Here is a 25689-nt window from a genome sequence, read left to right as displayed (position 1 = left end):
AAGGCATGTACATATGTCTGCACATTCAAACATGCACACAAGTATTATTGCTCCCAATGAGAGACCTATAAAGACATTGTGGAAACATGTCATGTCCTGGAAGACTCAGTTTAAAATCACTGCTAAGATACACTCTACCTGATTGATCATGGACAACTAATTTAACTGGAAATTCTCTTTATTTGTAATACTTATATTTCCTTATTATTTATACTACCTGCATTATTAAGGAAACATTAAAACACTATAGAAGAATGACATGATTTGCAGGTAAAGGGGAAAAGACTCAGAAGGAAAAAAATGACTTCTCTGAAATCCTACAGCTCCTCAGTCACTCTGACAGATCAGATCTTCTAGGTGTTCAATGCTGTGTTCTTTCTACTATATAATGCTATCCATTATATCTATACATCAGATTATACTTCCTAAGTCTTATTTTTGGTATATTTTGCTTCTCTTTAAAATTTAACCAAGTTGTGACATTTTCATTTTTCTTAATGCTACATGTGGATCCAGCTTTTTAAAATTTTCTTTATTATGTTTGTTGATGGCTTTTGTTTTCATATAATGTTGATTTCTAGATATGTCTCCTCTACTGATCAAATGCATCCTCCCTAACAAAAATTAAGCAAAGCCACCCAGCAGAGAAGTGATTTGGACAGTATATTCGATATACTTCTTTCACAGCCTCTCAGCTCACTACTAATGGCAAGAAGTGCTTTTCTTTACCTGCTAGGGATAGGAAGAGAGCAACAAGACTGTACACTCCAGTCTCTTACAGTTCAGTTTTGTTTTGAGCTTACCTTTACATTATAGAAGTCACTATATTAGGTTGCTTTAAATAGCCATTCTTTAGAAGTTAGATTTTTGAAAATAATGTAATTAAATGGGTAGAATGTAAGTTTCCTTAGGTCAAGGACTGTTCTTTTTTTCATTTTTTCTCTTGTATTTCCAGTAGTGCCAGCCCATAGTATCCACTTAACAATTATTGTTAGGTTGGATTGGGTTGAATCAGTGAGAAGGTCTGACTGGTTAGATTGCTGTTCCTATTAACTCTACTCTAGAGTCTGGTCCTCCACTTTACAGGTACAGAAACTTGATTTTATCAATTTGTCTTAGACTAAGAAGGTCTTAGTAAATTTATTCATTCTAATATGATATATCAGAGACAGGATTACAAAAATAAAAATGTTGGTTTTTCATTTTCCATGAGAACAAATGAACCAAAAAAGCATATGTTGAGCTCTTACTATTTGCAAAGCCCTGTGTTAAGTGATGACCATTCCCACTCTCGAAAAGATCACATTCTAATGAGGGAGACAACACATATAAGAGGTTTCAGTACAAACCCAATGGTCCTTAGAATTCATCAGCAAATCAGATAATGAATATTTTTAATGTGCATATTCATTTATGATGTTTACCCATTTGACAGACTTTGGGGGAAAGGGATATTTTTTTTTCTGCCTTGAGTAGCTGTAACTGTTGAGGAGGCTGGGTTTGAAGGACCTACAGAGGCATTGGTCCAGTTACATCTCTACAAGTGTTAATTCTCTGGATATTGATTAGTAGGCTGAGATGAAATCAGAGTCAGTGGGTTGTGAATGTTGATTCATGTGAATGTTAATAATAAATATAACAGTATACTCGCTAAGCAGACCAGAAAACTTGTATTGAATTGACAACAATCCCTTCCCAGTAAAGGCACCTTTTAGGAAACCAAATATTAGTCACTTGATTGCATGTAATAGTACTCATATAAAATAATACTACTAACTCACATTTAAATATCACTTTAAGATTTGTAAAGTACTCCCCTCACAATAACAACTTGAGGTAGTTAATTCAAATTTTACAGTTAAAGTGATATACAGAGTTATAGAAGAGAAGCAAAATGATGTAGTAGAAAGAATGCTGAACTTGAAATATCTAATTCTAAAAGTAGAATTTTTGACTCTATAGAATATAATCCAAGCAAAGGAGGTTGGCTAATCATAGTGATTTTATGGTGGTGATAAAAATAATGATAATACATAGCATTTTAAGGTCTCCAATTCACTTTAAATATGTTATCTTGTTGGAGCCTTATAATATAACCCTGTGAGGTAGGTGTTATTATTATCCCCATTTTAAAGATGAGTAACCTGAGGCTGGGAAAGGTTAAGTGACTTAACCTTAACCATAGGGATAGTAAGTTTCTGAGGCAGGATTTAAACTGAAGTCTTTCTGACTCCATGTTCAATACTCTATAATGCCAATGTAATACCCATAGCTGCTATAAATATACATATGTATTTCCAAGGTAGATTTGTAAAGTATAATAAACTCTCTTCCTCAAAGGAAAAACCAAAATATTTATTTGGAATATCACTATTAGGATGCTAGGAGGTAAGAGTTAACAAGGTACTCATCACTAATCCTGGAAGCGCTAACATCTCAAGCATTCTTTCGGTCAGGCCTCCTCACAAACAAGTTCCCTTAGGCAAATTCCTCCCTCTGCTCTGCTTCTCCTACTCTGTTTCAGTATCACTCTCTACTCCATTGGTCAAGCTCCTCCCATACACTGGGCTCTATGTGACTCGGGCTATATCATAGCTGTGAGGTGGGCCAGAACTCAAAGTAGGTCACAAAGGCCTGTTAAGGATCAGGGAACATCTTCCTATTCCATTAATATTACACTTTTACCCATGGAGACACCTAGCTACCTTGATATCATCATTAAACTATAGTAGCCTTGAAGATAATACTTTTCTTCTAATACCTCCCAAGAAGAAGGTAGTGTCTTCCCTGTCTTTTGTTGGAGACATACTTGGAGCTACAGATTTAGAATAGGAAAAGATTGTAAAGATTAGGCCAAACCCCTCTTTTTACTAATTATGTGATTGAGTGTAAAAGAGGTTGCAGCTTGTTCAGTTCTGTATGTCTAGCAAGTGGTGGCTTTGAGATTTGATCCCATGTGTTCAGTCTCCAGACCTGCTACTGCCATTATGCAATCCTCATGGATGGGCTCTAGGTGGTACAGTGTATACAGTGCTGACCCTGGAGCAGACCTGCACAACCTGGGGTCCACCAAAGGATTTTGGGCAGCCTGCAAAAAATGTAGAGGAAAACATCCTTTGTATGTAGAGGAAATCCTTTGGTGGCCACAGGTTGTGCAGGCCTGCCCTAGAGTGAGGAAGACACGAGTTCAAATACTATTTCAAACACTTTCTAGCTCTGGGACCCAAGGCAAGGTACTTAAGCTCTCCCAGCCTCAGTTTCCTGATCTGTAAAATGAGGGTAAAATAACACCTACCCCTTAGGGTTATTGTGAAGATCAAATGAGAAACATGTAAAGCACTTAGAACAATTCTTGGCATATGGTAGGGCATTAAAATATTTCTTTCCTTCCACCTTAACAATCCTTCTTTTAGTTATAATTATTGCAGTTTTATTTTAATATACTTTAATATAATGTTAAAATTCACAATTTTTTTTTGCTTATGTTACTTTGAATGGCTTTCTCTTTGACTTCTTCTAGAAAAGCACTTTAATCTCATCAGGAAAGTATCTCTAAATCATGGTGTAAATGTGTTACTTTCAGGAGGTTTTCTGGTTATAACTCATCCCATCAGTGGTATATGGGTTCTTAATAGGCTTCAGTCCCAGAGGGTGGCCCATCTAGAATTGAATGTCTTGTCCTTTATCTGACCTTTACCTGAATCATCTATTGTCCTAGATCTTGAGGTCTTCAGGGAGCCTGTAGCCTTTGCTCATCTCCTCCAATTGGTTAAACACATCATTATGGAAAATATATGGTTTGCCTAAGCAAAACTGAACTTAAATAAGAAAAGGATTGACTAAAGAAAATAATGATATTTTTATACAGCATGCCATTTCTGTTTTCTTATATACATCCATGTTCTGTAGAACTATCAAAAAGGATTCTTTCTCTCATTATCTTGTAATTTTATTTTTCAAAAACATGAATCTATGAATAATGGAAATAATTTCTTTACTCACATGAAAAATGCAGAACAACTTAATCAAAAGTTCCTAGTAATAATCAAGGAAGCATAGAAAAAAAACTTTGAAAGAGTGCCTAAACCATGGCAAAATTCTTAGAAGATTTCTAAACCATTAAATGTTTCTTCATATGATATTTAGTGTTGATAACAAATTATTTTTTCACTTAGGAACACCAAGCCAATCCTTGGTCACATTCACTTTGCAGTATTTAGTAGACATTTCAATCATTGTGACCATGGCTCCAGGGAAGTTTGAGAGGAACACTACAATAGTAGTTTATAATAGTACATTGCTATTGGATACTGAATTCTGAGTAGATTATCTTTCAAAATAGGATTGAATGGAACAATAAGTTCAAACAGTAGGAGCTTTACTAATGATACCCTTAATTTCACATACAGAATATAATCTTCATTCAGTTTTAACACCATTTCCCATACCCTACCTTTGCCCTAGACCAGGACAAAAAGGAAACAACTTTTTCCCCACCTACACACCAAGGGCACTCAAGGATGAAAATGAAAGGAAGACTAAAAACAGAAAAAAAATAGAATTTGAAAAAAATGTAAAAAAAACCCTCTATCAAAGATGGTAGAACCACCTTTCTTTGAACCTATCACTATAAATACTAGAGGGAAGGTGAAAGAGAACATCAATAATTACCAACCTATTTGCCTACTCTCTCATCAATATAAAATCTCCATAAGAATCATCTGTACACAGAGGGTAACCTTAATGAAGACATTAGTGAAGAAGAAGCAGGTGATATGCAACAACAAACCATTTCAATATTAGCCAAAATATGTAATGAATATAAACTCGCTTTGTGTTTGTTGATTATGGGGGGACATCTATTTGGTAGAATCAAATGCTACTTTACAGACTTTTTTTTTTCAACAAACTGCCTCTCATCCATACATTTGATTCTTTGGGAGATGTAACACTAGAAATAACCCTGTTTGGAACATGACCTTCAGAAAATAATATCTGCTGAGGCAAAATACATCGAAATATATGTCCTCCAAGGATAATTTCCAGTAAGATGGAATAGAACCAGGATAGCATCAAAGTCAAAAGAGTATTACCTATGGATACAATGGTCCCACAGATTCTCTTGTTTACAACTGATAGTGTATTGATAGGAAAAAGTCCAGAAACTGTTGAAAGAGACCTATACCTACTCAAAGGAGTTTGGTTTATTCATCCACCAAATGGATGAAGAACGTCTATTGCCCTGATTTCAACATGCATTTGGATAGACAACTCAGAAACTTTGTCAAACATAGAGAATTTTGCCATAGGGCTAAGATAATTTAAAACATTTGGGAGAATAAGAGAGAATCATGTAGAAGAAAGGGCATCAGATGAGGAGTCTGGGACCTAGGTGAAGAGGGTCATCATAAAATGATGAGGTATACAGTTAGGGGTGCTCGAGACCCCAAAATACTAACATACCTGCCAAATGAATTCGACTCAAGTCTTCTCTCAGCCAAAGAAAAGCAATGTTTATTAAAAGTTCACCATATTGGGTAAACTCTTAAGGAGCCTATCTCCTTAAGTATCTGTAATGCTTGCTTTGGAAAATTCTATGGTACTCTCACAGCACATGGAGACAAGATGGGGTCTTATATACAAGAAAAGTTGTGGGAGGAATCTAGGGGTGGTCTGGAGGGTCTTCAGGAGGAGCCAATGAGGTCAGACTCCAGTAATGAGTTTAGGGAGGCTGTTCAGGAGGATTTAATGAGGTCAGACTCTAGTAAATGAGTGATTAAGGGTGTGAAGTTGCTGGACAAAGGAGGGCTAAAGATTTGGGCAGAGCCACAATAAAAGGTCTCAAGCAAATGCCTCATCAAATGGAAAGATTTCAGTCAGAGTTCGCCTCATCAAATGGAAAGATTTCAGTCAGAGTTCAAGGGGTTGCCAGAGCCTATACCCCATTATTCCCCCCTCAAACAAATGTGACCCAAATTCCTTTGGGGTAAAGGGTGAAGGTCTCATCTTTGGAAAGTGCTTCCTGTTGTCAAGGGGCATAGAGATGTCCCTGCCTCCCTGGGTCCCATTCAAGGGGGTCAGACTTCACATTCAAGGAGTCAAACTCCAGATTGTGGATGATGTCAGGTCCAGTGGGCTAGAGAACTTGGATTTGGTCAGAGATTTGCATAGCCTTAGTGGTCATCAAGAGCTTGATGGCTTGAACCCTGAAGAGACAAACCTGGCAAGGAGGTTAAGCAAACAAAGACCAAAATAAGGCCCAAAAATTATAGAGAAAGGACAACTTCCCTGGTAGGAATTGAAGATGACTATAGCAAGGCCAGAACGCTGTCAGATATCCCTTTCCTTTCCAAATTGCTCCATGGACATTTAGCACATGGAAAGCAATAGCAGCCACAGAATCGAATAGTTTTCAAAAACAGGCAATAACTCCCAAAGCCTGTTCTCTCCTTTCATAAAATTGACTTCCCGATTCCACCAACACATTCCTTCCCAACAAGGGGACAGGATAAGAGGAGAGCATAAGGAAGGAGTGTTCAAACAATAGATCCTCAAGTAGGCAGGCGACTGGGTATGTCTGGAGACATTCCCTAGTTTCCCTTTCGATGCCCCCAACCTTACTGGTCAAGGGGAGGGTAGAACCAATTGGTTAGAATGGAGAACTTAGCCATAATAAAGTGGGTAACCTTACCTTCAGTCTTGATGCTTGCCCAGAGTTCAGTGAAAGATGGAGAAGGTGGGAGCACTGCCAAGCCCCACGCTTCCCTGTCACTCTAAGTATTGAGAAGACTGGAGGACAGGGTACTGGGACGTGGCTCTACCACTTTTCCAAACTCAGGGACAGTCCTTTCTCCAATGTCCCTCTCAGTCAGATGGGCATGGTTCTAGAGGTGTTCAGTCCTGGGCCTACCTCTGAGGGGGTGCCCTGGAGGGGCACTCCTTGGACCAGTGACCCTGCTTGTGACATTGAAAACAGGTTTCCCCACTTCCCAAGTGAGTGGGCTTCCTCCAAGGGGGTCCCCTGGAGGAGCTTTTCCTGGCCATGGCAGCAGCCAAGAATATAGCATGTTCTCAGTCTCTGGTTTGTTCCCTTCTTACTTTCTCCTCTGCTGCAGCCAGGTCTCTATTATTAAAGACTCCAAAGGCTGTCTCCAGTAATTGGGCCTGAGGTGTTTGGGGTCCCATTGCCAATTTCTGCAGTTTCCTCCTAATATCTGGGAGACTGATTAATGAAATACATGAGGATTGCTGCCCCTCCTATAGAGTTAGGATCTAAATTTGTATATCTAATTTTCTGATAATTTATTTGCTTTTGGAATGCAGTTCTTAGGCCTTCTAACAGGCAAAGTACCATATGATCTCTTTTCTCCCTATCCTCACTGGTTTTGTAATCCCATCCTGGGTCACTAGTGGAAACAGCAGCTGTTACTGGGGAGTATTGTCTGGGATCATTGCTAGCCAAACAATCCCCAAATTTGGGGGCCTGTTCCCAGATTCTCCTCTTCTCCTCAGTGGAAGAACAGGTAGATGAAGAGGATATACAAATCACCCTCAAAAAAGCTTGAATTGTAGGGATATGTCTTAAAAGCCTTCAGTAAACTCTGTTGGATTTTCAGAGAACTTCCCCCATTTTTCTTTAGTTTGATTGAGATCTGAAATGGAGAATAGGACCTGCACTCTAGTTTTCCCACTAGGCGAGAGTACTACTTCCCTTAAGGGAAAAAGTCCTGAAGGTGCTGTGGGGACAGGGGCTTGGGAATGGAGATCAGAAGTCCCACTTCCTGTGAGGGAGTGACTGGGGGGAGCTGGATAAACTGGATCAGACTGCAAGACTGGGGGATCCCGCTGACAAGGGGGAATGTCAGCTGGTACCTGAGGAGGGGAAGGGGTCAGAAGAGGGGATACCTCTATGACTGCCTCAGGGGTAGAACCTGAGGCCTGAGTGGGTGTTGCCTCATGGGGAGGGGCCATAGAGGGAGGCACCTCAAAAAGACCAGTGGCTGGGACCTGAGCAGGGGTCCCAGAGTTGGGAAGGGCCATGCTGGGAGATGCAGGGTAGGAGATATGGATGGTGTAGATATAGAAGGGTAGAGGAACTGCCTCAGTGAGACCAGTGACTGGGACCTGAGCAGGAATTACTGAGGGGGGAAGAGCTGGGGCAGAAGCCATAGGAAAGGGGTCGTTTAATTGGTCCCTGTTGCCCCTGTGTGTGGGGGCTCTAGCTTTAAGCATCTCACAATCTTTCCTAAGAACCTTGTTCTGAGAAAGTTCAACAAAGGCCATTAAGTAGGCAACTTCTATCTGTCTTCCTTCTCTGCAACAGAATGATTGTATTTGCAAGAGAGTATTATCTTTTAAAGTCCCCAAAACAGGCCATGATCCATGGTACTCCAGGTGATACTGAGGCCAGTGTTGAAAAAAAAAAAACACCAACTTTTCCTTTTTAAGTTCTCCAGAGAAACTAAATTTTTCCCAATGTTGTAAAAGACAACCCAAAGGTGAACTTTTGGGAGCTACAGGTGTAGGGCCTGGAAGTTCCTTCCTCCATAAAGAAAGGTTTGGGAGTAAGTCTCGAACAACAAACAAAACAAGATAAAAAACTCACAAAAAAAGTTTACCCAGTTTCCTAGTGCCAAGAGAATTGAAAGAATCTGGCTTACACTTCTTGATAGGGTGTCTGTCCTTGTCTTCCATTCTTCAGAAGCTGCGTCCAGGTCCATGTTCTTCAACATAACCAAACAGCCTCCTAGCTGTCTGACTTAATGGGACCTGAGAGGTCAGGCTCCCACCCCCCCAAAAAACACACACACACACACACACACACACACACACTCAAAAAAACACCTCCAAGGTAGTTGGAGAACAAGGAAGGAATAGAGAAAGAGAGAGGCTTACATACCTTCCAGTCTCAGCTGGAGAAGAGCTTGAGATTAGCAGTGTTTCCTGCTTAGGGAACCATAAAAATGAAGAGGGTCACCATAAAATGATGAGGTATAGAGTTAGGGGTGCTCAAGACCCCAAAATACCAACACGCTGGGTCCTGCCAATTGAATTCAACTCAAGTTTTTTCTCAGCCAAAGAAAAGCAAAGTTTCTTAAAAGTTCTCAATATTGGGTAGATTCTTAAAGAGCCTTGGTATCTGTGATGCTTGCATTAGACAAATGAGCCAGAACCATCTGACACAGAGCAAGTCTGTGCTAGAAAATTCTATGATGCTCTCACACCACATGGAGACAAGATAGGGTCTTATATACAGAAAGGTTGTGGGAGGAATCTAGGGGTGGTCTAGAGGAGGAGTTTGGGGAGAGTCTTCAGGAGGAGTTAATGAGGTCAGACTACAGTAAATGAGTGATTAAGGGTGGGAAGTTGCTGGATAGAGGAGTGCTAAAGATTTGAGCAGAGCCACAATGAAAGGCCTATGGCCTCAGGCAAATGCCTCATCAAATGGGAAGATTCAATCAGACTTCAAGGGGGTTACATCCCTGTTCTTACTATCTTCATGATGTTGAACAATCCCTTTAACCACTGTGGGTCTGATTTTCCTCACTTATGAAAAGGTGGTTGGGCCACAGGAAGTTTTTCTGCATGGCCACCAATCCAAATTTTTGTGAAGGGAGTTATTGTTGAGATACAAGTTGAACTAAATGACATTTTATTGACCCTTCTGATTTTGTAATATTGTTTTGTCAGCATAGGGAGCTTTTTTTCATAACATTGAAAGGAATAAAGCAATTTTAAAGCAACAACCCAAGCTTAACAAGTTATAAAAGGCAACAGAAATGAACTCATTACATCAGAGGTAGGTAGATGGAAAATCTGACTTCAAATGCTACATCTAACATTTACTAATTGTGTGACCTTAGGCAAGTCACTTAGAAACTTCTGTCCACCTTATTTCCTTATCTGTAAAATAAGGATAATAATGCTGCCTACTTCCTAAGGTTGTTGTCAGAATAAAGTGAGATAATAATTGTAAAGTGCTTTGTAAACCTGAAATACTATATTATACATGTTACATATTATCATTATTATGGTTTAAAATATATAAACCCCTTTGATTTGGACTCTTTTATTGAAACAACCATATATGCCCTTTTTTTTAGCAGGTATCAGCTGTGAAGAAGAGATCACTAAAGAGTGAATAAATAGGGAATTGCTCAGACTTCGGTTTACCTTGACCAAATTAAATGTGCAAAATAAATTGATCCTTTCAGGGGAAATTTTTAACTTCTTTGGCATACATTTGTTTAAAAGATTAGATGACAGTTTTAAAGTATTGTAATTTTTCAACACAGAAACTTATTTTTACTTTAGTGGCTGTCTAGTTAGGTAACTCAGTGTCATTTTTTCAATATCCAGTGTCAGGCAGTGCTAAAAAGTAAATAGGAAAGCTATGTTGTAGTCTTTAATAAATAGCAAAGGGGAATTCATCAAGGCAAAAATTATCTGCCCCTCAAACAGGAAAAAACCTTAAAAGACTACATTTGACACTACTCCCATCACTCAGGGAATTCTCAAAAGCCTGTAGCAGCAAAACAGAACAGGACAATCCAGAAAGAGCTAATTCATTCAAACAGCTATTTTTCAAGTGCGTACTATGTACAGTGCACTCTTCGTGGTGTTAGCAATATAAAAGAAATGACAGTCCTGGCCTTTGAGGAATTTTCAATTGAGACAGCAAGTAAGGGATATACAAACAAATAATTATATTACGTTAGAATGCGAAAAGTGTAGCATCATCATAAAGCAGAAAGGCAATATAGATAACCTGGAGCCAGCTTGTTGTTGTTCACTTGTTTCAGTCTTGTCTAAATCTTTATGAGGACATTTGTGGTTTTTTTGGCAAAGAGTGATTCTCCATTTCCTTCTCCAGCTTATTTTACAGATGAGGAAACTGAGGCAAACAGGGTTAAGTGACTTGCCCTGAGTCACATAGCTAGTAAGCATGTGAGGGAAAATTTGAATTCAGGTCTTCCTGACTCTAGGCCTGACATTCTATCCATTGAACCACCTAACTGCCTTGGAGCCCGGACCTGGTTTCAAATGTGTTGGACTTTTGTTGTTGTTATTTTTACTTCCTAGCTGTATAAACATGAGCAAGTAGTTTGACCTCCCTGAGGCTCAGTTTTCACATTTATAAAATGGGTATAGTAATACTTCAAAATTGCTGTGAGGATCAATAAGTTGTTATTATTGAGGCTACAGATATCAACTTCACTTGAGACTTGTGATTTCACTGATATAAGACACTTTCTGCTGAGGGAACTCCCTCTACCAATATTGGGTGGCATTTTCTCTGTAAGTTATAGCCCCAAAAAGTTGTCTAGAGTATTGAGGGGCTAAGTGACTCTCTTGGTGCCACAGAAGCAGTATGTGGCAGAGTCAGGACTCAACTAGGATCTTCTGGACTCTGTGGCCAGCTCTCTATCCACTAAGCCAATACTGCCTCTTATTATCATCATTACTACTATAATAAAAAATAAAATTTGCTGCTAAGGTTTACACTATAATTTACCTGCATCATGTCATTTAATTCTCACAACAATTCACTGAGGTAGTAAATATAAGTATCATTAATAGAGAGCTAGGTTGCAGAGTGGATAGAGTGCTGAACCTGGGGTCAGAAAGACCTGAGTTCAAATTCAACCACAGGCACATAATAGCTGTTTAATTCTGGGCAAGTCACTGAACCTCTCTGTCGCAATTTTCTTAACTATGAAATGGGCATAATAATAGCTCAGAATACCTACCTTGCAGGGTTGCTTTGAGGATTTAGTGAGAGAATATCTGTAAAGCACTTAATATTGCAATTGGCCCATAGTAGGTACTATATAACTGCTTCTTCCCTTTCCCTTCCCCCATAATTTTCTCCATTTTGTAGATGGGAAAACCGAAACTCTAAAAGACTAAATAACATGGGTCATATGGCTAATAAGTGACAGACCCAATATGCCAGCATATGATGTTCATTAAAATACATATTATCTTGCTCTTCTATGATCATTACCGTTTTAACATATCAGACTTGCTGTTCAGCATATTGTAGATGCCAGACTCAGTAGTATTTTTAAATCTACTGTTTGTACTCATAATAAATAATTCCTGCAGATATCCATAATATTCTTCTGTAGTTAGTCAACTAGTATTAACTGAGCACATACTATGTGCTGGGCACCATTCTTAAAGCTGTTTTTTGTACAATATCTGGGTAGTTATTGTACTTCTAGTTATGGTATTTTTCTCCATAACTTAAATTTACAAAGTCAGTGAGTATGAGGCAGTGGTTTTCACCATTTCAGAATCTGAATTTGACATAGTTGTAGCTCATGATATGTTTATCGATCTAGAATTTTGAAAGCTGAATTCAGTCCAGTGCAGTTGCTTAAAACCCAGAGTCATGCTTAAATTTCTAAATGTGTTAGTGAGTTAGGGTTTAAAGTTATAGTGCCTGGGTTTTTCAAGTTCTTTGTATTATGGTTACAAGGTATGTTCAGATTCTATTTAAGAAATGAGTAACATTGTCAGTAAATTGAGACTCATGTATCACCAAGAAGCCCAGAATTGCTTCTAAAAATCCTTAGACAATAAGCATGCCATCAATCCTCTGTAAGTTTTCTCTGTCCCCTAGTAGCATATCAATGGTATATTGATCTGTATGCTTGTAACACTATTAAATTTGTCCTTTTAAGTAAGACTGTTTGAGTATAGCATGATGGAAAATTTGTCATTTTACTTCTATATATTAGCAACAGATGGTATCGTGGGAATTTTGTGTATATAGAGTACAAATAGGAATGACATTGTATCTCTTCTACTCCAAAAACCAAGCAAAACTTCATTCAGAGACTGAGAACAGTGAGGGTTGAATCAGTAGCAGGAATTAATTCACTTCTTTACCATGATCTTTCTACTTCTTGATTTTGCATATTAAAGTAAAAGGAATCTAGAGATCTCCTCAGTGTCACCCAAGGCAGAGGAAGGGATCCTTTGCTAAAGAAAATCACAAGGACTTCATATGTTCTCTAGGACAATCTGTTCCTGAATAAGAAACCACCATGAAATATAACCAATGACTAGTCATTTTTCCTTTGCTTAGAGCCCTGTGGTAAGAAGGAACTCAAAATCCCCTGAAGAAACCTGTCAATTTTTGAGATAGCCTTGATTGTAAGGGTGTGTGTGTGTGTGTGTGTGTGTGTGTGTGTGTGTGTGTGTGTGTGTAACCCTGTCTCTTTTAACTTGCTTAAATCTGGTCCTGTATCTTCTACTCATTGCCCCAAGTTTCTCTTTCCAGTCAATCAGAGCAAGCCTAATTCTTTCGTTATATGGCAGCCATCAAAATACTTGAAAACTGTCCTGCAGCAGCATTCCCCAGCTTACTCCCCATCAGCCCCCCAATCTTACCAAGTCTTCTGCATTTGGCTTCTAGGGCAAGCTCAATTCAATTACCTTCACTTTAACACTTTAAGGGATCTTCAATTTATTTCTTGTAAATACTGCTTCCAAGATGCCAATCACAACCCATCCATTCCCTCTCATCCTGTGTGAATTCTGTCAGTGTCCCATTACAAATTTTACATATTTCTTCTAGATCTCTTGACACAGCATGAACATCAGCAGAACATATAGGCTGATATATGTTATACCTGCAATTTTCATTCCTCGGAGATTGTGGCATCTGTCATCTGACAGCTGGATAGCATCCCACAAAGAATGTTGATAATAAAAAGATGGGACCTTTATTTAAGTGAGAAACTTTGGGGAATCATTAAAAGCACAGTTTCCCAAATCCAATCCAGCCTATTCTCTTATTTATTTCTAAGCCCAGGTTATCCTCCATCTTCAGTGTCTGCCCAAGATGTACACTGATGGACCTGCTCTATTGACTGTCCATCGAACTGAAAGTGATAATACAGACTCTGAGGACAGTCCTGACCTATATCTAAGGGAATACATTGATTTCCCACAGGGTGATGAATTTTTTGACCACAGCATATCCTAAACACTCTCTACTAAAGTATAAGGGGATGCTATTCGGGGAGTGCCTACATTCTATAATACTCAGAGTATTAAAAATTAACTTTTTAACATTCTCAAACAAAAAAACTCCAACAAAATATGGAATAAATTTCTCAATAAAATCTTAAAATTGAAACTCTGTACTTGGCCACCCAGAATCAGCCCCTATTATTAAATACCCTCAAAACCTCCTTTCAATTACTGTTCATCCTCTTCTCCTCAAGGAATGTATGCACCCTTGAATATGCACTGGTACAGTTCAATGGTCTTAACAAGGGATCTAATCCTATACAATGCTACCAAGATAATTTTCCTTGCTGATTATGTAACTCCCTTGTTCAAACATCTTAAATATATTCCTGCTAGATTGGTAATCAGCTAAGTAGTACAGTAGATAGAGTGCTGGATTTGGAGTTAGGAAAGTCCTGATTTCAAGTCCTGCCTCTATCACTTACCAGTTGTGTGACCTTTGGTAGATCACTTAACCCCTCTTGGTCTCAGTTTCCCCTATCTGTAAAAGGAGATGATAGTAGCACCTAATTCACAAGGGTTGTGGTGAGGATCAAAGTGCATAAAGCACTTTGTAAACCTTAAATCATTGTAAGTTAGCTCTTGCTTTCTTCTGTTTAGCTTTTAAAGCCCTATGCAACCTAGTCTCAACCTATATTTGCCAACTTTGCCAGTATACTGTTGGGTATTACTTTCCCCTCCTACATAACCGCAATCCAGCCAAACTGGCCTTTTCACTTTTCCTCACAAATAACTACCTCCCATCTCTAGTCATTTGCACTGGCTGTGCTCCAAGCCTAGAATGAACTACTCTCTGTTGTCCTCATTGTTTGTCCTTCATTCTCCAAGAGGAACGTGACATTAGGAAGGTGATGCCATGACTTGTGAGTTGGATTTAAGTGAGGGAGGGCTGTGCAAAGTTACCAGCCTCACTTTCTCCTCCAGAGGAATCTGAGTTCAGTGGCTAGATATTGATAAGGATCACTGGAAATGCCACCTACCATTCTCTGAAAGACATGCTGTAAGAATGATTGGTTATTAGTAGGATTAGGCAATACCTGTATCCTGGAAGTCAAGGTCTTTGAAGATTTTATGAACTTAAGTAATTAGTGGCATTTGAAGCATATATTTATTGTAGTATATACAAAAAAAAATCTGAGGGTGAATCATAGAATGTTAAATCTGGAAGAGGCCATATTATTTTGCCTACCAACACAACAGAAAAGGGAGGGGAAAAATCAAAATCTTAGACCTATTGAGGAGAACAGCGCCTGTTGACCTTCAGGCACAGATTCATAACAGCTGCTTCCCTTTAGGCATTCTCAGAGCAGATGTTCCAAACTTTTTCTTCTCTCCTCCAGCCTCCCACACAACTCCCTCCCCCACCCTCTCTGCTGATGACCTTGCCTCACAGTGCACTAAAAAAGTGTGACCATAAGTCCCTTTTCTCCTTTACCTGAGGGATGACAATCCCCCACTGTCTCTTCATCCACTCCCCTCTCTGATAACGAAGTGTCCTTTCTGCTTACCAAGGACAAGCACTCTTCCTATGTGGATCTGTGCTACCCATCTTTTCCAGCAGATTGCCCCTGCCATCATCTCCATTTGTACTAATCATCCATCTCTCCCTATCCACTAAAGAGGGAAGAAACAATGATTTATTAAGCTTATACTCTGTGCCAAGCATTGTTCTAAATGTTTTACCAATATTATCTCTTCTATCCTCATACCAACTCTGGAAGGGAAGGCACTATTATTACCCCCATTTTATATTTGAAGAATCTGAGGCAGACAGAGGTTAAATGACTTGCCCAAAGTCATTCAGCTAATGAGTGCCTGAGGTCATATTTTATCTCAGATCTTTCTAACTCTAGGCCCATCTCTTCTATTCATTGTACCACCTAGCTGTTTCTCATTCACTATCTCTATACTCCTAACAAATGTGGCCATGTATCCTCCATCTAAAAGCAAAAAAAAATTTAAATTTAAAAAAGAAAACCTCACTGGAACCTATCTTGCCTTCTAACTCTCATTCCATATTGTCTTAATCTTCTCAGCTAAATGCCTGGAAAAAGCAGAATATGTTTGGTATCTTTATTTCTACTCCTCTCACTCTTCTTTCTAAACCTTCTACAATCTGGTTTCTAACCTCATCATTCAAATGTGAATGCTTTTCATATGAAAAAATGCTCTAAATCACTATTGATTAGAGAGATGGAAGTCAAAATAACTCTGAGGTACTACATCACACCTATCAGATTGAGTAACATGGCAAAACAGGAAAATGATAAATGCTGGAAAGAATATGGGAACATTGAAAAACTAATTCCATTGTTGGTGGAGCTGTGAGCTGATCCAACCATTCTAGAGAGCAATTTGGAACTACGCCCAAAGGGCTATAAAAATGTACATACCGTTTGACCCAGCAATACTACTTTTAGGGCTACATCCCAAAGAGATCATAAATATAGGAAAAGGACCTACATGTACAAAAATATTTATAGAACTCTTTTTTGTGGTGGCCAAGAACTGGAAAACAAGGGGATGCCCATCAATTGAGGAATGGCTAAACAAGTTGTGGTATATGAATGTAATGGAATACTATTGTGCTATAAGAAATGATGAACAGTTGGACTTCAGAGAAACCTGGAAAGACTTATATGAACTGATGCTGAGTGAGGAGAGCAGAATCAAGAGAACATTGTACACAGTAACTGCGACAGTGTGCAAGGACTAATTTTGATAGATTTAGTCCTTCTCTGTAATACAAAGACCTAAAACTATTTGAAAGAACACCATGGAAGATGTCAGCCACATCCAGAGAAAGAACTATGGAGTCAGAATGCAGAACAAAGCAAACTGTTTTCTTTTTTGTTTTGTTTTATTTTGTTTTTGTTTTTTCTTTCTCATAGTTTCTCCCATTCTTTATAATTCTTTTATGCAACATGTCTAATGTAAAAATGTGTTTAATAGGAATGTATGTGTAGAGCCATATCAGAATGCAAGACATCTTGGGGAGGGAGGGGGGAGGGAGGAGGAGAAAATTTAAAACTTATGTAAGTGAATGTTGAAAACTAAAAATAATTTAATAAATTGGGGAGAAAAAGAAAAATGTAAATGTTTTTTCCAAAGTTGCAATGATCTCTTTGTTCATTGCCAAATCAAATGACATTTTCTCAGTCTTCATTCTTCCTGCCTCTCTTCAGTATCTGAGACCATTGAACACCTCCTCCTGGATGCTCTCTCATTTCTGGATTTTTTGTGACTCCTCTCTCTTGGTTCTCCTTCCTCTTATCTGACTCCTCCTTCTCCATATCTTTTGCTGGTTCTTTATCTTGGTCACTTCCGTTAACTGTGGGTGTCTGCCCTCCCCACCCACAGTCTTGACCTCTTTTATCTTTTCTCTCTGTGGTGCTCTTACTTTGTATTCTCATCAGTTCACCGGGGTTCAATTAACATCTCTGTGCAAATGATTTTCAGATTCTGTTGTTGTTTTTGTAGGTGGGTCTTTTTAGTCCTGACTCTGTATGACTCCATTTGGGTCATTTAACCTCTGTTTGCCTACTCTACTGGAGAAGGAAAAGGCAAACTACTCAAATATCTTTGCCAAGAAAACCCCATATGGGGTCATCAAAAGTCAGATACAACTGAACAATAAGGTCACACACATACATATATATATATATATATATGTATATATATGTACATACATATGAATAGATATGTATAAATATATATATGTGTGTATATACATATATATCTTATATCATCTGATTTATATATATATTGTATATTTCATTATAATGTAAGATGGGCATGAATTGCTTTTTCTTTTTCTTTGCATCCTCAGTTCTTAGGCTAGTTCCTAGTACATATAGTTAATATTTAATAAAAATTTTTTGATTATGGGTTGTTTATTCCTTGTGCTTAGTTGTATGGGTAGGGAGGGATAACTGGGCTATGCAATACATAATCAGGAGGACCACACTGTCACAAGCTCTTCTCCAGGAAAGGGACATCAGGCTCACATTTGAGTAGGATATGACATAGGCACAGAATAAAAAGCATCTGAGGAATTCTCCATCTACCTCCACTGCATTGGCATCTTGATCATGCTCTAGTCTCATTCCTAAGCAATCTATAATTTTTAACAGTGTTAGAATAGATAGTATTGGTGGGTGACTTCAAGACCAAAGGAAAAATACCAATAATATGAATTGCATCTTCCAAAGTAAAACTGATGAATGATGGCTGTTGTTCACACAGAAGAGCAATAGGAAATATTCAAATATTCTGGCTCCTTCTTGTCCTTAGCTACACAGGTTCCATGCTGTAGTAATAGAAAGGACATGAGAAATCATTGTCAAACCCTTTCTTTTTACAGAGGGGAAACTGAGGCTTAAAAGGGTTAGCTGACTTGCCCACTTAGTGGCAACACTGAGTCTGGAATTCAGATCTTGGGACTACTATACTAGTATTTTTTCCTTTGGTGATGAAATTTGATAACCAAATTTCTCTAAGCTCACAAAACACTACCAAATACTGTATTAGCAAGCACCATGGCACACCCAGGATGGCCTGCTAGCACAGGTCCTTTGATCTGGTTTTCAAAAGGAAAGACAATTTTAAAAGGGTCAACAATCTTACTTTAATTAAGCATACATAAGTAAAAAATACAAGCAGAGAAACATAGAGAAATTAGTACAAGGATCCAACAGACAGGGCTCCAACTATCTGAACAAAGTAATACAACCACCTACATACGCCACCAAACAGAGAGCACCAACATCTGAGTAGTCGGGGGGCTCTTAACAAAGTCCCATCCAGGAAATCAAAAGGTCCTTCTCATGAGTGAGCCCTTAAAGTAAAATACCAACCTCCAAATATATATGGTTTTCAATTAAAAGGCTCAGAGCCAGAAGGCACCATGACCCTCATGACTCAGTGCCTAGTTAGCTTACTTAGTACCAAAAGCCTTCCTACAAGGAAGCCTCCCTGTAAGCAAGCTCCTCCTTAGGCAAGTTCCTCCCCCAATGGGTTCTATGACTCAGTTGTGAAAGCAGCAAGACATCTGTGACTGAAATACCTGTGTACCTTTAGACATGAAACACTGCTCCTGTTCCAAGGGGACATATGTGGTCACATAGGGCTATTATGGGACAGGGGAGATCTTCCTGTTCCATTAACATTACAGCTACCAATTTATCTCCATTTGGATGATACTACAAAGGAAATGTCACATAAGAGTCAGGAAAGTAGTCATACATATCTTAAGCCTATCTATTCTTATAGCCCAGAGTTTATTTCTACAGAAATATCGAATCCCTTTGAGAATCAAAGTTTTTAAATGGTGAATTTAAAATTAAAAATAAAGAACAATTTTCAACTAGAAAGATATTTAAAAGTTCCCAAAATGAGTTTTATCAAGAGCACTTTTCTTAAATTGGAATGCAAATAGCTTACAAAATCTTGAACCAGTGACCCAGAGCAGTCGAAAAGACACTGCTATCTTCTTAAATTAAGGAGCTGTGTGTAGGAAGGAAATATTCAAAGATACTTGATAGACTTCCCTTATGTAGTCTCTTCTGTGAATGTATGATTCTAATACTCTGCAACTTAGGAAAGCAGATATTTTTAAAATATATGAAATGAAGCACATAAAGGATAAATGAGTCCTCTGCTTTCATGTAGCAAACTCAGGAACAGAATATGTGATTTTTTTTTACTCTCACCAACTAAACTTGTGGATCAGAGAAGACTCATATGAGGAAACTTCAAAGAAAGCACCCAGAATACAGCATATGGGTTTTATGAAAAGACTTAATAATGATTTTTAAGTTCTACTGTAAGTAAAGATGCTTGTCTGACTAATCATTTTTTTCTATATCCAATTACATCTTCTATAAACAAGAATAATCATTTTTGAACTATTTTTGTAAAAGAAAAGAATACACTCCTAATCTCAACTCCTTTCAAGCAACAAAATTAAAATCCAACATAGTGGATTGCAATCATACATTAGTCTCTATTACCACCATTACTCATGTTACCATTTTAATTTGTCATAGTCAATCCATAACAGTGATTTGGTCTTGATTTTCTTTCTTTAATTAGAAAAAACAAAGTTCTTGATAGACATTTATTTTCATTTTAAAATGGCAGAGTAACAGAGAATATTGCTTTGTACTATAACTGTGGGTGGTGACTACACTTTCATCAGCACACAATACAAATCCAGACAACAATTACAATTCTTTTTCAGACTAATGATACAATTTGTTTATTTCATCTCAAAAATATGACAAGTCTGGAAAAGAATCTAGTCTGTTATTTTAAATAAAGTTATTCAAAGATGTCATCTGAAAAAATGTCATACACACAATTATTTAAACAAGACACATTCAGTACAGTACTTCTAAACTTATTGTTCTGATGATTTTGCTGACAAACACGTATGAATAGAATTAAATATTAGACCCCGTAGAGAAAAATATATTGATTTATTCACATAAAGGAATGTATTAAATTTACACTACCAACATGTACATTTACATGCACACAAATACTTCCTCCACTCATCAAGGTGAGTCTTCTCTCCAGCATTGCACATCACAGTCTCTCTGCCAGTACTGTGCTATTCTCCTCCATGTCCTTCCATAATCTCACCACATAGGGTTCGTATGTCACCTTCCTTGAGTTCTTTTGACATCACAGTCAGTCAATCAGGAAGCATTTATTAAGTACCTACTATGTGCCAGACACTGTGCTAAGCACTGAAGATACAAATAAAAGCAAAAGACAGCCCTTGCTTTCAGGGAGCCACAGTTTAATGGATCTGTCCATTATATCTCACTTTTCCCATGTTTTTTCAGTTGTGTCTGAGTCTTCTTGACACCATCTGGCATTTTTGTGGCAAAGACACTGGAATGGTTTGTCATTTCCTTCTCCAGTTCTTTTAACAGATAAAAAAAAACTGAGGCAAAAAGAGTTAAGTGACTTGTCCAGGGTCACATGGCTAGCAGTGTCTGAGACCAGATCTGAATTCACAAGATGAATTTCTGGACTTCAGGCCTGGTACTCTATCTACTGCACCACTTAGCTGCCATGCTCATCTACCCCCATCACCAGTTATGTATTTCTTCAATCTCACACACGCACACACACATACTCTCACACACTTCATATCGGACAACTCGTATAGGCCAATTCATTGTACTATCATGTAAGCTTGATTCCTCCCCTTTGTAAACAAGAATAAGAGTCTGATCAAATACCTTGCTTAAATCCAAATACACTATGCTACATTCGCATTATTTACCAGTCCACAAAGATTAAAAACAAAACAAAACAGGAAAGGACGTTCATGTGGCATGAATTATTCTTAAAGAGCTTATGCTGATTCTTAAAGACCATTGTTTTCTTTTCTTGGTGCTCACAATTACTATGTTTAATAATTCATTCTAGAATTTGATCAGGCATCAACATTAAGTTCTATTGTTTTGCTAGATTTCAAAAATTTCCAACAATTTTGCCTGTCTTCAGTCTTTTAAAATTCAGCAAACATTAAGTACATTTTATATGCAAGGTTTTGGAAATAAAAAAGAGAAAAATGAAAATAGTCATTCCCCTTAAGGAAATTATATTTTTCTGGGTTATCTTCTATTTTTCATAATTTCCTTGGGATTCAAATAGTTCTGGGATCATATATGCAAAGTCTTTCAGTTAACCAGGAATTTAATTTATCTGAACCAGGAGATACAAAACCATTTAGAGTTACTATGTATTCTGTTACTATTTCTTCACTTGTTCTCAGTTTCATTTACATATTTGTTATATCCTGTCTACTTTAAATATTATTCTCCATGATGAAGGAAGAGTAAATTTTATAGTATTATTTATAACATTTTATAAGTTTCCTATCATTTTTGGCTTTATCTTTCTTCAAGTCACATCAAGAAAAATACTAAGTGCCTACTGGGAATACAAATATAAGCCAAAAGAAAGACAGTGGAAAGACAACCCCTGTCCTCAAGAAGCTTACATTTTAATGGTAGAAGATAATATATTAAGGAATTAAAGGAAACTACATGTGGGGATAGGGGAGAGAAAGTCCAGACGGCAAAGACTTTAAAGCTGCAGACTAGAGCTGAAGTAATACATGGTTGGCCTGAGTATCATCTTTAAAATGGTTGTGCTGGGAGGAACCAGACAATCAGAGGAAGAGTGAATATGTTTAAGCAAAGGGAAGCAGTACTTTGTCCAGGTCTTCATTCTATACCTCCAGTTTGTCATTGTTCTCCTGAGAGGTGGGAAGCATGCTTCATTAGTTTCTATGAAGCTGTGCATAATTGATCATTGCACTTATTAGAGTTCTACAATCTTTCCAAATTAATTTCCCTGACAATATGATAATTACATAAATTGTTCTCTTGGTTCTACTCGTGTTACTCTGCATCGGTTCATCTAAAGTTTCCCAGCTTTATAGAATCTATCTCTATGGCATATCTATCCTATGGCATAATAATATTCTATTATACTCATATATTCAGAAATTCTCCAGCTGACAGATACCCACATTATCTCAGTTCTTTGGATCCATTTTCTCTTTGTGTATATTTAGTAGTTATATCAGCAGGTATATCAGTAGTGTCATCAAAGCATTTCCATGGTTTAGGGACTTTTTAAGTATAGTTCCAAATTGCTTTCCATAATGGTTGGATCATTTCATAGCACTAACAGTATATTAGTGTGCCTGTCATTCCACAGTGCTTGCAAAACCTGTCATTTTCCTTTTTTGTCACTTTTGTCAATATTTCTTTCCTTTACTATGTCCCAAAGTTCATCTGTTTCCTACTCAAACTTTCAAAGTACCTGGAGTTATATTCCAGGTTTCTTCTGTAAGGCATAATGCATTCCAGTATAAAACAGCATCAATAGTAAGAATGAGAAAGGTGGCTTTGCCAAATCTTGGCTGTTTCTAGTTCTCATCTCAGATACATGTTCTAGAAGGACAGCACATCTCCCCACAACAGATCTTCATATATCACTTTTTATTCCCTTCACTGAGAATTCACAAATTAGTTAGTTGTAATGGAAATAGCCTAGGACTGAGAGTTAGGAAGCCCATGTTCAGGGATGTGCTGGAGCCAGGTTGAACAGGTTCATGAGAACCAATTATTGAATTTTTGTTTTGAGTATTTGCACCTCGTAAGTCAGTAACCACTACAAATCAAGGCTTAATTTATTGTTTTGTTAATTGTCTAGATTGAAGATAGTGATGGAGAAAATATTAATAATGCAGATTAAACTGAAAAATGTATAGACATACATTCCCCTCCCCTTAAGAATGCTGATTGTTAAACATTTTCTAACATACCACTGCCTATATTCTACTTCTTCCTCTGGCGTCAACTAACTATTATGACCTTGGGCAAATCACTTACTCTCTTTGGTTAAGCTTTCTTGTCTGTGTGACAAAGGAATTAGATTAGCTGGTCTCTAATTCCTTCAGTCTTGAAAAATTTGTGATTCTCTGCTCAATCAACTGGTGAACATCTTTTTTTATCTCAGGGTTAATAACAAGATTCTGGAAACTTGCCAGTGTCTGTGAATCTCCTTGATGTTGTGAAGCATGAGATGCTGTTTCTCCTTCCAAAGGTCCAAATTCTCCCTCTAAGGGAGGAGCCTCATTGTTGTTGCATATCTCAGAATCACAGAGTCTTAGGGTTTAAAAAAGGATCTGATAGGACATGTCGTCCAACTCATAGCTGACAAAGAATATCCTCTATAACAAAGATTCTTAACCTGGAGTCCCACAGACGTACAAGGTATCCATGTACTTGGATGGGTTTAGGGAGGAGGAGAAGTACAATTTAATGTAATTGGTTTCCTTTGTATTCCTATCTATTTTATTTTATACATTTGAAAACATGCTTCATAGACTTCACCAGACTGCCAACTGGGATCCATGGGATCCATCTCTTCTCTCTCTCTCTCTCTCTCTCTCTCTCTCTCTCTCTCTCTCTCTCTCTTATACACACACAATTGTTAAGGCCCCTGATATAAAGAATAAAGCTTGTTTTTTCTTGTTATTATTACATCCAATCCCCTTCTTTTCAAGCTAGGAGATCAGATTATATTTATTATACTATAATTAATGGTATTTTGGACAAGGAGATAAAAGGAGCAATATACCCTTAGGTTATTAGGTTTCCTTAACGTCCACACCTTTTTATCTCAAGTTTATCTATAGTTTGTTGTGTCTCCCCTATAAACTGTGATTACAACCTCCCTGCTATTCACTAGGCTTCTGTTCCCACAAATGAGTTACTAGGAAAACTATTTTTACAGAGGTCTTATGTTCCTGTTGAACTAAATATGAGATACTGACACTAATTTATTCCAGTAATTGTCCAGTTAACAGGTTTCCTGTCCTAAACCTAAGAGATGAGTAACACAGTAACAACTCTGAGAACTAAGAAGAATTTGTACTTATTTAAGTTTCTGTGAAGCCCCATATCTACACAGAGGATATTGTATTGCTTCCCCTAGAGTTGAAATTAGAAGTCTTAGTGTGCCCTTGTCCTAAAACACGAAATGTAGAGGGAACTTATAATATTCAAAGGTAGAAAAACCAGAACTTAACACCTAGTTGCCAAGAATAATTTTACTACTGTGACTAGAAGTCCTCTCTCTTTTTTTAGTTTTCACACAGCTCCCGTTGGGTGTCATTGCCTTCTCTGGGTTGGTTGCTCAGCTGATTTTCCAAGATCTCTCTACAACTCAATTCCTACTTACCAGAGTTAGTCCTCTCTTGAGTCCATAGGGAACTCTCTACTCTGCTGCCAAGGATCTCATTCCTCTAAGATGCTTCCTTGAACTCTTACCAACTAAAGAACCTTAAACTACTAGATTGTGTTTTTCCCTCTTGAAAAGTCAAAGCTGGGATCCTTGGCAAATTGGAAGGGAAGAAAGGGGAAGACGTCCCTCCCCTTCTCCATGCTGTACTCCTTCAAACTCCCTATGGTCTTAGCTATATAAAGGGTGTGGGGTTGTAATTTGTTACAAGTTTTTTTTTTCTTTTCTGATACGGAGAAGTATGTATACTTTCTAAAGACATCTCATTTGTGTTAGCATACTGTTGCTGTAAAATTAAAAGGTTAGACTCAAAGGCTTACTAGGTCCCTTCCAGCTCTGACTCTATTATGCTGTGAACATTTCTTCCATGTTTCCACATTTCTTTGGCCATATTCACTATGATGCTTACTATCAGTCAGCTTTGGTCATAGAATTCAAAATAGTGAAATAATGCGTTTTAGATATTTGTTTTTACTTACTGGCCATAAAAACAGCATTTCACATCCCAACAATAATGGACTTCATTAGCTCTTGTTCACAAAGATTAATGATACCCATTTTTCCCCTACTGCTAGCCATTTTTATTAGTAGTCTAAGTGGGGGGAAATGTGATAAACTGTTCCCAATACAAATAATACTGCTAACACTAAGCAGTTTTTGTTGACCCTTGGGTCCCTCAAGATTTGACCTCTGATTACAATTTACTCCTTACTAAAGGTAACAATAGAGCAAAAACCATATATTATCCTAATTTTCCCCTTCACTTTCCTCAGAAGTTTTAAGTAAACTTCATTCTTCTTGTTCTGA

The 25689-nt window shown here is 37.8% G+C and overlaps 1 protein-coding gene across 10 annotated transcripts in view; it reads left to right on the top strand.

The window, feature by feature from the left end:
• DMD (dystrophin) overlaps positions 1–25689 on the top strand; it is a 2504498-nt gene that overhangs the window by 1738092 nt on the left and 740717 nt on the right. The gene's annotated exons all lie outside the window — the stretch shown is intronic.

The sequence above is a fragment of the Petaurus breviceps genome, unplaced genomic scaffold, assembly GCF_028583685.1.
Source record: "Petaurus breviceps papuanus isolate PSGF00001 unplaced genomic scaffold, PetGlider_PUasm1.0 90603, whole genome shotgun sequence".
NCBI classification, from domain to species: Eukaryota; Metazoa; Chordata; class Mammalia; order Diprotodontia; family Petauridae; genus Petaurus; species Petaurus breviceps.
Note: the sequence above shows the minus strand (reverse complement) of the source record. Positions and strands in the feature narration are given on the sequence as shown.